The sequence below is a fragment of the Cupressus sempervirens genome, chromosome 11 (assembly GCF_028749045.1).
Source record: "Cupressus sempervirens isolate cs-2001-9-10 chromosome 11, ASM2874904v1, whole genome shotgun sequence".
Taxonomy (NCBI): domain Eukaryota; kingdom Viridiplantae; phylum Streptophyta; class Pinopsida; order Cupressales; family Cupressaceae; genus Cupressus; species Cupressus sempervirens.
In genome coordinates, this window is record NC_143128.1 from 695,688,263 (window position 1) to 695,706,625 (window position 18,363).

Below are 18,363 nucleotides of genomic sequence, written 5' to 3' on the forward strand. Positions count from 1 at the left end.
TAATTCTAGCCCTAACCCTAAGCCTTACTATAACTCTAATCCTAACTCTAATTCTAACTCTAGCACTAATTCTAACCCTAATCCTAACCCTAATTTTAATCCATATTCTAACTCTAACCCTAACTCTAACTACAAATCTATCTATATCCCTAACCCTAACCCTAACGCTAAATCTAACTCTAACCTAACTATAACTCTAACTCTAACTCTAGTTGTAACCCTAATGCTAACACTGACCCTAACCCTAACCCTAACCCTAACTCTAACCCTAACCCTACCCCTAATCCTAACCCTAACACTATATATAATGCTAATCCTAACCCTAACACTATATGTAACTCTAATCTAACCTTAACCCTAAATCTAATCCTAGCTCAAACCCTAATTCTTACCCTAACTCTAACTCTAACCCTAAATCTAACCCTAACTCTAACTCTAACTCCCACCCTAACCCCAACTCTATCTCCAACTTTAACTATAACTCTATCTTGATCCCTAACTCTAACTCTAATTCTAACCTTGACCCTAACCTTAACCCTAGCCTCAATTCTAGCTCCATTTCTAGCCCTAACTCTAAACCTAACTATAACTCTCTAACACTAAAACTAACACTAACACTAACACTAACACTAATGTTAACACTAGCACTAACACTAATTGTAACCCTAACCCTAATGCTAACCCTAACTCTAACCATAACCCTTGTGCTAACCCTAACCCTAACCCTAACCCTAATTCTAACCCTAACTCTAACTCTAACCCTTGTTTTAACTCTAATTCTAACTCTAACTCTAACTCTATCTCAAACCCTAACTCTAAATCTAACCATAACCCTAACCCTAATTCTAATCCTAACTATATTTGTAACCCTAATTCTATCCCTAACCCTAATTCTTACCCTTACCCAAACCCTAACTCTAACTCAATCTCTAACCCTAATTATATTTGTAACCTTAATTCTAACCCTAACCCTAATCCTAACTCTAATTCTACCCCTAACCCTAACCCTAACCTATATAACTCTAACTGTAATCCTAACTCTAACCCTAACCCTAATTCTAGCCCTAAACCTAACCTTATTCTAATCTTGACTTTAACCCTAACTACAACTCTAACTCTAATTCTCACCCTATTTGTAATCCTAACCCTAACCCTAACACTAATTATAATCCTAACTCTAACTCTAACCCTAACTCTAACTCTAGCTCTAACTTTATCTCTAATTCTAACCCTATCCCTAATTCTAACCCTAACTCTAACTCTAACTCTAATTGTAACCCTAACCCTAACATTAACCCTAACCCTAACTCTAACTCTAAACCTAACCCTAATCCTAACCATAATACTATATATAACTCTAACCCTAACCCTAAATCTAACCAAGTAACACTAGATTTAACCCCAACTCTATCTCTAACTCTAACTCTAACTTTAACCCTATCTCTGACTCTAATTCTAACCCTAACCCTAACCCTAACCCTATCCCAAATTCTAACCCTAATTCTAACTCTAACTCTAACTCTAACTCCTATACTAACACTGACACTACCTCTAACTCTAACTCTAATTGAAATCCTAACCCTAATGCTAACCCTGACCCTAAATATAATCCTAACACTAACCCTAACCCTAACAATAACTCTAACTCTAATTCTAACCCTAAATATAACCCTAACTTTAGGTCTAACTCTAACCCTTATTCTAAATCTAATTCTAACTCTAACTCTAACCCTAAGTCTTATTCTAACCTTAACCCTAACCCTAACTATATTTGTAATCCTAATTCTAACCCTCACACTAATTCTTACCCTTACCCTAATCCTAACTCTAAGTCTAAGCTTAATTATATTTGTAACCCTAATTCTAACCCTAACCTAATCTTAACTCTAACTCTAATTATAAACCTAACCCTAGCCCTAACCGTAACCCTAAATTTGACCCTAATTGTAACTCTAACCTTGACCCTAATTTTAACTCTAATTGTAACCCTAACTCTAACAATAACCCTAAATCTAACCTTAACTCTAGTTTAAACCCTATCCCTTACCCTAATTTTAATCTTAATGCTAACCCTAACTCTAACTCTAACCCTAACCCTAACCTTAACACTAACCTTAACCATAAACATAACTTTACCTCTAACTCTAACTCTAAATCTAACTCGACCATAATTGGACTCTAACCATAACCCTAACCCTAACTTCAATCCTAACTATAACTCTAACCTTAACCCTAATTAAAACCCTAACCCTAACCCTAACCATATCCCTATTATAACCCTAACTCTAACCCTAACCTTAACCATGATCATAACTCTAATCTTGATCTTAACCATAAATATAACTCTACCCTGAACTCTAATCCTAAATCTAACTCTACCATAATTGGACTCGAACCCTAACCCTAACCCTAACTTTAATCTTGACTCAAAACCTAACCCTAATCCTAACTCTAACCTTAACCTTGACTCAAGCCCTAACCCTAGCCCTACAATAACCCTAACCTTAACCGTAAACATAACTCTACCCCTACTCTACCACTAAATCTAACTACCATAATTGGACTCTAACCCTAACCCTAACCCTAACTCTAACCTTAACCCTTACTCAAACCCTAACCCTAACCCTAGTCCTAACCCTAACTCTAACCCTAACCTTAGCCATGACCATAACTCTAAGCCTAACCTTAACCATAAACATAACTATAATCTGAACCTTAACCATAACTCTAACAATAACCATAACCATAACTCTAACCCTAACCTAAACCATAACTGAAACCCTAATTCCAACCCTAATCTTAATGCTAACCCTAACCCTAATTCTATCCCTAAGCTTAACATTAATGACAATGGTAACTTTGTCCCTAACTATATATCTACATTTGACTATAACATTTTACATTACAATATCCCAAAAATAAACTATTTTTTTTCTAATCTAAATTAAACTCCATATATTAAATTTGAAGCATAATTTTGTAGTATCTTTATACAACTCTAATTAAAAATTAATTAACAATTTTATAATAACCTTATCAAAATATAATTAAAAAGTAAATGTTTTTCGTATTGCATTGTGATTGCCACTAGCTTATATATACCTATATGTGTTATGTCAAAAGTAATTGTTCTGGAGGTGCCTATTGTCATAAATTCCAACTACGATTAAAATAACCTTGAGATTAAATAAAAATAGGCACCTTGAGAATGATTACTCTCAACATTATATATATATATATATATATATATATATATATATATATATATATATATATATATATATATATATATATATATATATATAAGCTAGTTTACTTACTTTTAATTCAATGCTTATTTATACAAACTATTTTTATTTAGAGATGTTATGAGTAAAAGAAATTGTGAACTATCTATACAAAAGTTTAATATGATCAGTCAAGTTGATGTAACATATTTGATATCATGTTCAATTTCTAAAATATTTTTCAGAATAAAATGTATCTTAGACTATGTGTCAAACTAGTTTCTACAATAACCATCTTGACAAGAAAGGGATTTTTAACAAAATACTCAAAGCATTTTTTCTCAAATACACAAACCCCAAATTAAGAAAAATTAGTTTGCAAATTCAAAGTATGTTTTTATCTTTATTACACATTTTTATCTTTATTACACTTACAATGATATCATGTCCATGTGAATGAAGATATTTTTGCTCTCCATACAATATCTCATGGCAAGTAAAAAATGAACCCTATATTTACACAACATTGGCTACTCCCTCCCACCACACCTACATCGTTTGAAAAAAGTAAAACTTCTCAAAATTTATTCAATAGTTTGACATAGTGAGTGCCAAGTTGCTCAGCACCTTAAGAAATTGAGTGATAGGGAATGTTGAGTTGCTCAGTAGAAATGGGTGTTGAGTTACTCAATCTCTAAAGGAGAGAGCTCAATTAATACACAAACACCAAATGGTTTGGTAAACATGGGGAGAACTTAGTTAACACAGGGACCAAGTTAGAGTAGAGAGCTTAGTTAACAAGGATAACGAGTTACTTAGTGACCAACCTATAGTCTATTTTTTTCCACCATTAGAACACAGAGATAAGAACAAAAAAACTTGCAACTCTATTTTGCACAAATACTAAACACGATGTAGAATGGATAGGAATAGAGACAACTATAAGCCAAATAATTGGAGATTGACTAATATGCCTACTTTCTTACTTTCTATTCAAAAATTGATTCAACTATTACCAATTTGGGAGAACCAGAATGAAAATACTTTAACCTTCTACCTATATTGATAATATGAACCTATAGTACAAGATGGATTTATATAAAACCTGGAGCAATCACTACTTCAATAGGAAAAACAAGTCTAAAAAAAAGAGAGAAAATTTTAATCTCTACAACTTCTTTCTCTTGGCATTCTTCCCAGTTCTAGGCCCTCTTATTATTCAGAGGGATGGCCTTTCCAACATTCACCCCCTTGGCTAGTGTCAACTCTATCTGTCTAGATCTAGAACTATTTTATTCACTAAGTACCAAAATGTTTGCAACCTATACCAAGAAGATTTTCCCCTTACAGAACTAGGCATTGTCCCTGATGATTGTGCTTTCTTGGGCCCCAAATCCCTCATGGTCCCTCATTGACATCTATAGTGGCGGTTACCCCTAATTCAAACTAGTTGGGGGTTATTGTTAGATCCAAGATTTTTGTGGACTTTGGTGAGAAACCCATGATCTCTCCAGGGGTCATTAGTCCTCTAATTTCACTACTAGACTCAGTGGTCGATTCAATATCCTCAAGTTTTACCCTATGCCTTGTTGGTAATTTTATCTCATTCTGACCTATGGTGGATATGGTGAGAAAATGATGCTTAACAGAGTGGAAACTCTCAAGTTCAATGTCCATATTTGCAATGTCTAACACCCTCTTCCTATTTAGTTTCACTACTAAAAAGGATTGTGATTTGGTCATTGTAGGCTCTTGGAACTTGGTAAACACCCACTTTTGATGGTGAAATGGAAAATAAGGTTTAACCTAAAGAGTGACCTCTACAGATATGCTTTGGTCTAGATAAGATTACTCAGTCTACCTTTGGAGTTCTAGGATGAACGTATGTTTAAATGGATAAGAAACTCCTTTGGTTAGTTCATCAAAATGGATATTATGAATAGCTCCAAGACTAAACTAGGTTTTTCCAATTTTTGAGTTAATGTAGGAATGAACAAACCCTTTCTAACCATAGTTGACCTAAAATCTAAATGGGGCACCTTGTCGTAACCAATAGTCAATGAGAATGTTGCTCCCTTTTGCCAAAAGTGCAACATGTTTTGAAATTTGTTTGTGGATTGTTTGAAGGGTAAGAAACTCAAAAACAATCTCTTGACTAGGTGTGATGGTGCTTGAAAGATAAAAAACAATTGAAAAGGCTAAAAAGGCCAAAAGCCAAGAGAATAAGGAACCTATAAGTCTAAATGAAGTTTTTGTGGAGGACTTTCAGGAGCCATATGAAACCCCAAGAAAAGATGGTGAAAAGGTTAGAACCCTTGTGAAGGAGGGTGTTGTTGGAAAGGGTGAAGAAGCTTTTGTACTAGTATAGATGATGCAACTAACCATGAAGAGTTGGAGTTTAATGGCACACTCACTCTACAACTAGCTCAACCTAGTTGGGACATTCTTCAACATTCTTCCTTAAATCTAGATCTAAGGACCATAGCAGATCACTCTATGTTGTTTTTCTCTTGGTTGCAGAATCCACCTACTAGATAGAGGCCCTTTAGGTATGAGATCATGTGGCACTTACACATATAGTTTAGAGATTTTATTACATCATGGTGGAAGGATTTGGTTGAAGGAATGACTATGTTACATATTGCTAGAAAAATTGAAAGAGTCCAAAAAGAGATGAGAGAAAGGAGAAAATCTTCATTTGGGAACATATCCAAAGAGAAGAAATAAAGTGAAAAGAAGTTAGAATCCATCTAGAACTAGCTAATTCAAGGCAATGATAATGTTTAATAGGAGGAGGACAAAAGGAAGTGTCAAAACTTGTGGAAGACCCTCCTAAATCCGAAGGAAGTTTTTTGGAAACAAAGATGAAAGGTCTAGTGACTGGAGGAGGGTGACCAAAATACAAACTTTTTCCATAGATCAACATCAAGAACAAAAATGTGAAACACCATAAAAATGCTAGTGGATGATAGTAGATAGGAGATTAATGATATGGAGGAGATAGAAGGTAAAGCCAATACCTATTTCAAGGAGATGTACAACCCCCTTGTTTTTTAGGTCAACAATAACTTGCAAAATGACATTTTAAGTTCATTTTATCCAGTGTTCAATAACCAAGTGAATGAGGACATGACTAGTAAGGTCAAGGAGGAGGAAGTTAGAAAACTTGTGTTCAACATGAATTAGTACAAAGCCCTTGGTCCTAGTGGTTTTCCCTTGGCATTTCTTTTAGGAATTTTAGGATATTGTTAAGTATGATGTGATCCGTGTCACTAGAGAATTTGTTAGAATGGGCATACTATTGAACTAAATAAATTAGACTTTCATTATTATTGTCCCTAAGATTGATAACCTTAGACATTTAGAAGACTTTAGACCTATTAGCCCCTGCAACACATTTTATAAAATCCTTGCAAAGATTATGGTTACTCATATTAACCCACTTCTTGACAAGTTTATAGGACCCTATCATGATGGTTTTATTCCAAGCAGGTAGATTCTTGATACGATCATAATCACACATGAGATAATCCACTCTATGGGTATGGCTCTTAAACTAGATAATTCCAAATCTTATGATAAGGTTATGAGGGAATTTCTTTTTTTTATCCTCTCTAAACTTGGATTCAATGAGAATGTTATAAGAATTATCAATAACATGGTTAATACTATCACCTTTTTAGTGCTTGTTAATGGGAATCCTTGCAAATTTTTTAATTCTCCTCAAGGTTTGCACCAAGGTGAACCCCTATCCCCCTACCTATTCATCATCATGGCAGAGGTTCTAAGTAGGAATTTAGTGTCCATGACCAATTCTTCTAGAATAAAAGGTGTTAGACCTACATCCTTGTGTCCTCCACAAATTATTCAGCAATTTGTTGATGGCACCTTCTTATTTGAAATCCCCTTTGTCCATGAAGCTAGGGATTGGAAAACTATCATGAATTAGTATGCTATGGTCTTTGGGAAATGCATAAATTATTAGGAAAGAAAAGTGTATATCTCTAATAGTGTTGCTAGCCTGAGAGAAAAGGTGACTAGAATTTTGGAATGATAGGGGGTGTTTCTCTCAAACACTTATATTGGGCTCCTACTCATAATTAAATAAGTTTCTAATTAGTTTTGAAATGGTCATATTGAATACTTTTAGAGAAAGCTGATAGACTGGAAAGGAAAGGTTCTAAGAAACATGGGGAAACTCCAACTTCTCTTAGCTTCTTTGTAGGACATCTTGGTGTATTTCCTTTCTATTTTCAAGCTTCCTGGTAGATTCAGAGACATTCTTGAAAAAAATAGAATAGAATTTCTTATGGTCCTACAATGAAGTATAGTCTAGGACAAGTTTGGTAAGTTGGGAAAAAATATATCATCCTAAAGCTCAGAGAGGTTTAAATATAAGAAGTATAGGACATATCAATAAGGCACTCCTAACCAAAATTGAGTGGATGTTGATTAATTCTTTAGGTAGCTGGTACAACATTGTGAGGGCCAAGTACCATGGAGGGGAATCATTTCATCACACCCTATAGACCCAGGCTCTCCCCTAGGGATCTAAAATTTGGAATAATGTGCTGCACACTTTGAAAATTCTGAAGATGGGTTGTCATTGGATTGTAGGGAATGGTGACAACATTGATTTCTAGGAAGATCAATAGCTCCAAGATAACCCACTCATAAGAACTAAGTTCCAAAATTTTCATGAGACTTGCACTAGAATAAATGGGTCTCTGGCTCAAAAATGTATATCCCCAAATTATCAATGGACTAGAATTCAACACCAGGAGCCTAGTGGGACGGGCCTTGCCCTAGAACTGCAAAACCTCCTACATAGTTATAGGATCCCTAGACCTTCTCATCTCACTAGAAGACTCATTGGTTTGGAAGCTTACCCATTTGGGTGATTTTATGATGAAGTCATCTTATCTTCGTTGCCTTGGGGGTGGTGTGGCATAGGGAGATTGGAGAAAGGTTTGGCACCCGTAGATCTTGCCAAAAATAAATTATTTCTAGTAGACACATGTTGTTCACTAGAATGGTCTATCTTTCCACCCATACCTAAATAATTTATGGGTAATAATTCCTCCTTATGTTTCATGGAAAATATGAAGGAGCAAAATAATAGAATAAAATAGATTAAACTAAAATTTGATGGCTCAAACATGATGAAAAGTACTATTGATGAGGATGTCTTACATAATTGTATGGGGAAAATGGTGGTTTCCTATTCTAGAAATTATGAAGGAGGCTCAAAAAATGAAATGGAAGCCTTGGAACTTCTATGGGGAATGAGAAGCATGAGAAAACATGGAATTAATAGGTTATCAATAAAGGGGGATTCAATGTTAATTATTGAAGTTGTTAAAGGAAAAGGTCAGAGTAGCTAGCCTTAAAGGCATTAATTGATGAAATTTATAGGTTGATGGAGGGATATCAAGGAATTCATGTGAACCACATTTATTATGAAGGCAATGGTGTGGTGGATGAGTTTTCTAAATTTGGCCATAGTGTCATGTGACTAATCGAATGGGAGGATATCAACTTAATTCCATCATCAACACAAGTGATGATGGAATGTGAGTGTACTTCTCATAAAAATGCATGAATCATCACACTAAGTGGCATGTCCTCAAGTATCTATATGGGGAGGAAGACAAGTGGGCTTCTTTTCATAAAGTTCATTTGGCAAGATTGTATATGGATGCACTAATTATGATCCTCTTGTTGTGAACTATAATTATTTCCACAAAAGGATGAAGGTTGTGGATTTTCCTAGATACAAAAAACTAACAAAAAAGATAATATAAAGATACTTTTTTCATACCCCACTCCAACTACAACTGGTGTCCAAAGATTACAGAAGGAAAGGGACTATTAACATGTGTTGTGGAGAGAAGTTTTTCTATCTTTGGAAAACCTTGCAACCTTATGATGGTGTTTTACTACCTTTATATTTTCATCTTGGGTATATTTTATTCAACTTATGGAGATTACCTTACCTACAACAAGGTGATGTTAGAAAATTCAAAGGATTTGGTGGTTGAGATGGGTGGTGGTATGGGCACTAGTGATCATATTGAACCTATGGGACTTGAGGTTTGCATTTGCAAGAGTAAAGTAGTGATTATTTATCTACTAGAGGGTGGCTTATTACCTTTTAAAGAAGGGATGATAAAACATCCGGATAACATCTTGATGTACTACTTCAACTTGTGGTATGATAGAAAAGTGACCATCGATGGGATGAGTTTTGAAATCATTGAAGAAGTTATAACTAAGATTAGGGGGTTTCTTATGGGAGGCAAAAACTGGTGTAAAAAAGCACACATGAATGATGAAACTAGTCTGTGGAAGTTCTTCAAGTTTGATGAGGAGCTAGTTCAGATGCATGGTGGGTTTTTTAGGGAACATCTTTTGAAGCATTGCAACATGATTTTATATGCTATCATGAGATACATTGTCCTCAAGGATCAATTTTAGGTACTTTATTTCTACCATTTCCCCATTCACAACCATTTCAAAAATCTAAATCAAATTTTTTTTTTCATTCATTTTGCTAAATTCAATGGAAGACAATATATTCAAGGGTACAAAGAAAAAGGAGGGAAAATCATTTTATCTCATCCACTAGGGTTTCATGAATAAATTATATATTCACCACCTTTCCCTGAACCTACCACTCTTGGTCAACCCACTGACTACTATTACTCCCCTAGATTCTCTAGACCTTAGCCTTGGCCCTAGCCATAAAAAAATAAGAAAACCCCCATCCCTAAAGTTAAAATTGGCTACATTGATTCTAATATAGACACAACGAAGAACAAGCAGAACACTTAGAGAACCACCAAACATCTTCAATTAAAAAAATTAAAGTCCCCCCATCCCAAATAGGATTTTAGCTCAAAGTCTACTGAAAGAAACATTAAACCCACTAAAGGGAAGAAACCCCACCAAGACATTGGCAAGAAGGTTGTATCCAACCCAGCTAGTCTCTTCCATATTTCTAATACCCTTGAGGCTAACCCTTCCCTAGCTATAAGTGGGGGGGAGGACATCAATTCCTCCATGAAAGGTACACCTAAAGAGGGGTGAGGGGGAGGGAGGCATAGCCATGGCCAAAGCAATCACATTGGCATCTGCCAAAAATTTGAAACTCTGGTGGATATCTCCATTAAAGTCATGCATTTTGCATACACTACCCTCTATTTCTTGTAGGTGAATAAGGATGTGAAAGACCTAGGAAAGGAGAGAGACTACTCACTCTTTATACAACTTCCTAGTGAAGGATTGGCTAAAGACTCTCCTAGAAAATCATGTCAATGAGGAGGGGGTGGATGTGAACAGGGATGAGCCTAAAGTGAAGAATGATGAGGAACTTGAGAAGAAGAAGGGTAGTTAGCCTTGATGTTATTTTTTCTTTTTGTAGCCATGATATTGACTATTCTAAACTTGATGCCCTACAAGGATTTATTTTATATGTATAAGTTTAATTGTTGAACTGATAGTAGTAGTACATTTCCTTGCTACTGGAATGCTTTTCCATTTTATCTACTTGTTAGTAGCAAGACTGGTGTTTTAGTTTTGTGTTGGATCATATTTATTTTTTGTACTATATTACTAGTATCAGTTAGATGATTGAGAGATAACCTCTAGCTAATCTCTCAACCTTTTTGTACTTTGAGCTCAACCCCTTGTCCTTTTGGATGTTATCTAATACTTCAAAAATAGGAAAAACAAGAGTGAACTTACAAAGAACAAAGAGATCAAAACCTGTGTTACTACACACTCTAATCTTCTTGCTAATTTTTTGAACCTTCCTTCTACTCTCTAAATGCTCTACTCTCTTCAACTAATCTCTATCCTTCCTCCTATTGAATTAAGAAGCATTCTTTCCTTTTGTCTTGTCTCAAAAAAATTTCCTCTCATTTCAAATTTGAACTCACGTACCATGTTTAATGCTTCTACCAAGTAGGTGCGTGCTTGGCTCAAGAGGCAATATGTTAGTTTTCAACACTTCCTCTTTGTCCTAAGCCAAATGAACAAAGATCACTCTTGATACAAATCAACAACACCAAGACTTCTTCTTAAGCATATATAATTCATTGTGCCCAAAGGCTTAGTTAAAATTTCTACTAGTTGTTACTCAGACTTACAAAATTTCATCTTGATTTCTCCATTCTCCACTAACTCTATGATGAAATGATATTTGATCTCAATGTGCTTGCTTCTCCCATGGAAGACTGGATTCTTTGACAATGCAATTGAGGAATATTTTGGTTTGCATCCTCTTACTTTTCATTCAACTCCACCAAGATTCTTCTTATCCAAATAGTTTGACATGCTAATGTATTCATTACTATATATTCAGCCTTTTTTGTAGATTGAGAAACAATTGGTTTCTTCTTGGATGCCCATGAAATTTAACCCAAGCCCATATGAAACATATAACTAGAATAGCTCTTCCTATAATGTAGGCTTCCAACCCAATCATTATTAGTGTAACCAATCAACCTAAAATCATTATCAACAATATATAAAATGTGTAATCCCTTGATACCATTCACATACCTTAGGATCCTCTTTCCCACTTGCTAATGGGAATCCTTTGGTGTTTCCATAAATAAAGAAATCAAACTTACTACATGCATCATGTTAAGATAAGTTGTTATCAAATACATAAGGCTTCCAACTATACTTTTGTATAATTTTCAATTTACATTTCTCTTGCACTCTTCCTTACTTAAATTTAGACCTATTGATGTTGGTATTGGGGTTGCTTTACTATTCTACATTTTGAATCTCTCCAAGATTTGATTTTTATATTTTTCTTGAGAGATGAAAATGCCATCATGCATTTGTTTTACTTATATGTCTAGAAAGTACTTCAAGAGACCTAGGTTTGTCATTTCAAATTCATTCTTCATGGCCTCTTTGAATGCATCAATTAGGAAATTATCATTTCTAGTGAAGATGAAGTCATCTACATACAATACAACTATCAAATCCTTACCATTTTTTACTTGATGTAGAGAGTGGGCTCACCATCACTTTTTTGAAAGCCATTGCTCATCAAATATGAGTAAATCTTACTATACCAAGCCTATGGATCTTGCTTGAGCCCATAAAGAGCTCTCTTCAACCTATACACCTTGTGTTCCTCACCTACAAATTCATAACCAGGTGATTGTCTTACATATACCTCTTCTTTAAATACAACATTCAAGAAGGTGGACTTCACATTCATTTGATATACCTTCCATTTTTGTTGGGCTACTTTGCTATAGTAGCACACATGGTTTCCATTTTTGCAACTAGGGCATATTTCTCATCATAATCTCTATTATATTGCTACTTTTACCCCTTGACCACTAATCGTGCCTTACGCCTATCTATTTTTTCAACATTGCACTTAGTCTTGTAAACCCATTTAACTCCAATGACTAGTTTCTTGGGAGGCAAAGTAGTTACCTCCAATGTTTGATTTCTTTCTATAACATCTATTTCCTTAGCCATGGCATTACACCATTTCTTCTCTTTTATATCTTCTTCAAAATAGATTCGATCACTATGAGAAAATAATACAAAATTAACACTCTCATCATAATCTTTATCATACTTTTCATCTTGGTATATCTCCCTTATACTCTTAGTATTTCTTGGTAATAGGGAGGTGAGAGTGGGATCTAAATTTTTAGTATTGTTGCTGCTAGTACTATTATGTAGACCAACTCAGAGATAACTTTAGCTACTAGGAGTTTAAACTCTACATGTTTGAGGCTTCTAGCCTTTTTGAATTTGTCTAAATTTATGTATATGTATTTCCCCTTCCATTTTTTTATCACCAATTTCATCTTCTTCATCAATAGTTGACACTTTAATTGATGTTCTTGAAGATTCATCCACTAAGCCATCCCATGATTGATTTTCAAGAAACTCCACATATTTTGAAATGATGATCTTCTTGGCGATTGGATCATACAACCTATAAACCTTTGATTCTAAGCTATTACCTATGAAGATGCACTTCACACCTTTATCATCCATCTTTTTCATTTGTTCCTTTGGCACATGTGCATATGCTACACACCCAACTACTCTCAAGTGCTCAACTATCTATCTATGTCTTGACCATGTTTCAAGAGGAATCTTATCATAGACTTCCATTGTAGGACACTTGTTTATCAAGTAAACTATTGTTGTTATAGTTTCTCCCAATATTTAGTTGGGAGTCCATTTTCTTTCATCATACTCCTCACCATTTCAACAATGGCCCTATTCTTCCTCTCAGCCAAACCATTTTGCTATGGAGTATAACTAGTTGTAAGATCCTTCTTGATGCCATTTTTCCTATAAAATATTACAAAAAATTTGGAGGTATAATCCCCTCCTCTATCTAACCTTAGGAATTTGACATAGTGTCTACATTTCTTTTCACCCAAGGCTTTAAATGCAACAAATTTATCAAATGCTTTAGATTTTATTTTCAAAAAATACACCCATATCCTATGACTACAGTCATCTGTGTATGTCATAAAATAAGTACTCCACCAATAGAAGTGGTTTGCATAGGGCCAACTAAAATGGAATGCACCAATTCTAATGGTGCCCTTGCCCTTCTAGAATTACTAGAATTAAAGAGAAGCCTATGTTGCTTACAAAAAATACAAGCCTCACACTTGTCACATGAATCTATAATTTTTGGGAAACCAACTATAATTCTTTTCTTGGACAATAAATTTAAACCAACAAAGGAAAGATGTCCATACATGACATTTCATAGCTTTGAGGGGTCTTCAATTAGTCTCTTAAGAGCTGATTGTTGATGTACTATTGTACATACATTCTTGGAAGGCGCAACAATGACTTGAGAAGAGAAGCATGTCTCTATCTTCAAAGGGAACATCTGGTTCTTTGTCATTTGGACTATTGCAAGTATTTTATTATTCCCATCCTTTCCATGAATGACATGCTTGTTATTTTCCATCAGCACCTTGTAACCATTTTGAATGATTTGTCCAACTAAATCATCAAATTGTGCTTCATACTCAAGGAAAAATTAACATTTTGTATCTCCTTTTCACCTTGATTGGTGTGGACCATGATAGATCCTTTTCCCATAATGGGAATGATTCCATTATTCCCCATTTTAATTTTTGAATTAAAAAATCTTTCAATGAATCAAAATAAACTATCATTACCACTCATGTGGTTGTTGTAAATTCTATTCAAGTACCATACCCCAGGGCTGCCTCCTTCACCAATGTTACACATGATGAAGGCTATGGGATTGTTTGTATTTTCCGTATTCACATCAGCCACATTTACACTCTTCCTTGACTAATCACCTTGCTTCTTCTAGAATTCACTTGCATAATGCCTAAATATATGACATTAATAGCATTATACATTGCTCTTGTTTGATTTTTAGTTCTTCTTACCTCCTTTAGAGTTATTTTAACAATTTCTTGCTCCCTCTTGGTTTCCTTCTCATCCTAAGCTTTCTCCTCCACCATTCCTCTAACCATTTCTTCCACAACCTTTACTTCTTGAGCCACTATCAAAGTCCATTCTTCTTCTCCCCCTACCTCTTGAATTTTCTTGAGCTTAGAAAGATTGCTCTTGGAAAGATGTAGTTCACCTATTAATCCTATGCTTATGAGTTTGAAGGCTACCCATAAACTCATCCATTGTCAATGTGGTGAGGTCCTTTTCCTCCTTAATGGTCATCACAAGATTGTCATACTTTTGAGGTAAACTCCTCAATATCTTCTCCACTATCATTTTCTCTTTATACTCTTCTCCATTTGATTTGAGATAGTTTATCAAACTATAGATTCTTGAGTTGAAATCTAAAATAGTTCATTATCCTTCATTTAAAGGTTCTTAAACTCCCTTCTAATCATCTATAGCTTCAATACTCAAAATTTATCAGTTCCTTTGAAATTTATCTTAAGAGTATCCCATGCTTCCTTTGAATAGTTAACTATTTCTATCTTAGAAAAAATAATTTTTACCATTGCTACCTCAATCAGACTTAGGGCTTTTGCATCCCTTCTTCTTGACTCCTTTAGCTAAGTCTTTTGATGGTTGTTGAGGGAAATATATAGTGTTGGGTTGGTTACATCATTAAAACCATTCACCATAAACTTCCTCAAATTATTTGCAACCATAATGGTTCTTATTTTCTTTGACCAAGTGTCATAATTTTGTCCATTAAAGGAAGTTAGATACTACCATGTCTTTCTTGCATCTCCTGCTATATTAAATACCTAGAAAATAATGCTCAAACTCACAAAGATGTGAGGCCTTATAGCTCTAATACCATGAAAAAAATAATCAAAATTTACGTAACAGTCGAGTGACACAATGAGTGTCAAGTTTCTTGACACCTTAAGGATTTGAGTGACAAGAAATGCCGATTTTCTTGACAACAATGGGTGTCAAGTTACTCAGTCTCCAAAGGATAGAGCTTGGTTAATATGGTGACTGAGTGAGCATAGTCAACACTAAGACCAAAAATTTTGGTGAACATGAGAAGAACTCAATTAACATATGTAATGCATTAGAGTAGACAGCTAGGTTGATAAGGATACCGAGTTACTTGGTGGCCAACCTAAAATCTAGTTTCTTCCACAATTAAAACATACAGATAAGAACAAAAAAAATTGCAACTTTTTTTTGAACAAATAATAAACACAATGTAGAATAGATAGGAATGGAGACAACTATAAGCCAAATAACTAGAGATTGACTAGTATGCCTTCTTTCTAACTTTCTATTCAAAACTAATTCAACTATTACAAATCTAGGAGCATATGGCTCCAACTACAATTAAAATATTTTAACCTACTACCTCTATTCATAATATGAACTTGCAACACAAGATGCCTACATACAATAAAGCTTGGAGAAATCACTCCTTCAACATGACAAACAAAAATTAACTTATAGAAAAGGAAGAGATCAAAACCTATGCTGCTACACACTCTAATCTTCTTCCTGGTTTCCTAAACCTTCCTTCTACTCTCTGAATGCTATGCTCTCTTCAATTGATCTGTTTCCTTCCTCCTATTGAATGAACAAGCATTCTTCCCTTTTATCTTCTCTCAAAAACTTTCCCTCTCATTTCAAATTTGAACTCACCTACTATGTTTAATGTTTCTTCTAGGTAGATGGGTATTTGGCTCAAGGGGCAATACATCAATTTTCAACATCATTTCACTACAAGTTATATGTAAGAAATTTACTATTTTTCATTTTCATGGTTTATTGAAACTCTATGATGGATTTCTTTTAGTTTCATTTCAAAAGAAATTCATTATTCAATAGTAGTTATTATTCATGATTATGATGCAAAATAGTTTTTCCAATCTTCAAATATTGCATAGGTCTATCAAAATGAGTATTAATGTATGCTTTTTCACATAAGATCAAAATCTAAGATGAAAAACCATTATTTTTCAAGTATTAGATAGCAGCCAAAAAGACATGGGGTTGACCCTAGAGTACAAAAAGGTTGAAGGATCAACTAGAGGTTACCTCCCAATCATCTAACCAATACGTATTTTATACTTCAAAAAATAAAAATGTTCCACAATAGAACTATTAATTCCACTAGACTAACTAGTAAATGAAATGGAAAATCATTCCAATAGCAAGGAAACATATTACTGCTATCAGTCTAGCACTTAGACATCTACATAAAAGGTAAAATCTTGTGGGGCATCAAGTTTAGAGTGATTAATAACATAATGAAAAAATGAAGAAACATAACTAGGGCTAGCTACCCTTGTTCTTTTCAAGTTCCTCATTCTTCTTCTCCTTAGGCTTGTCCCTATTCAAATCCACCCCAAGCTTTTCCAAAAGCATCTTTAGCCAGTCCTCTATCAAAAATTCATAGATGGAGTAGGTAGCGTTGCTTTCCTTGCCCAAGTCTTTCTCATCCTTTTTCACCTATAGGAAATAAATGGCAATGGTAATAGAATGCATAACTTTTGTGGAGAATTTTGCTAGAGTGTCAAATTTTTTGGCAAATGTCAATGTGATTGTCTCCCATCTCCTTTGTTGAATACTCCAACCTATCCAACCAAACCTTTCTTTGGCTCTAGTCATGGCTATGCTTCCCCTTTCTTCCCCAACCTTTGGGAGCACCTTTAATGGGGGAGGTGATGTCCTCTTCCCCACTTATAGTTAGGGATGGGTAGCACCGATTCTAGCAAAAATGTGAGAGGGACTTGGAGTGCTGGAGATATGCTTCTTCCCAATGTCTTGGTGAGGTCTCTTCCTCTTGGTGGGTTTTATGTCACTCTCAGTAGACTCAGAGCTAAAAACCTATTTGGTGATAACTTGAATTTCTCCAATTAGAGATGTTTTCTAGTTGTCCAAGCATGCTACTTGCTCTTCCTCATATCCATATCTAAATCAATGAGGGTAATTTTATCCTTAGGGGTAGGGGTTTTCTTGGTTTTTTGTGGTTAGAACCAAGGCTAGGGTTCAAAGAAATTTAGGGAGTGATAATAGCCAATAGGTTGACTAGAAGTTGTGGGTTTAGGGCAAGCTGGTAGATATACAATTTACTCATAAAACTATCGTGAATGAGATAAAAGGGTTTATCCCCCTCCTTTTTCCTAGTCTTATAGATATTAGCTTCCATAGAATTCAACAAGAGATACAGAAAGGAAATCTGATCTAGTTTTCTAAAATGGTTGAGAATAGGGAAATTTTAGTAATAAAGTACCTGAAAGTGATCCTCAAGGGTAATATATCTCATTGTGGCATAGAGGAAAACAACCTAGGGCTTAGGAAGATCTTCCCTAGAAAACCCACCATGCATTCAAAGTGGTTCCTCATTAAACTTGAAGAACTTCTACAGAGTGGTTTCATCATTCACTTTGGCCTGCTTGCAGCAATTCTTTCCTCCCAGGGTAAAACATTGTTAAATGTTCATTCTCTATGTTGTTTTCTTTATGTGTTCTACTCTATATGTGTCCTTATTTTTAATCTTTCAACTCTCTTGCCATTCATTATTTTTTTAGGAATACATAACATTATGACTTTTTGTGTTTCACAAATAGTTAAACAAAAGACTATTCTTTTGGCTTATAAATTGTTTATTGGGATTTAATTTCACATAACAATA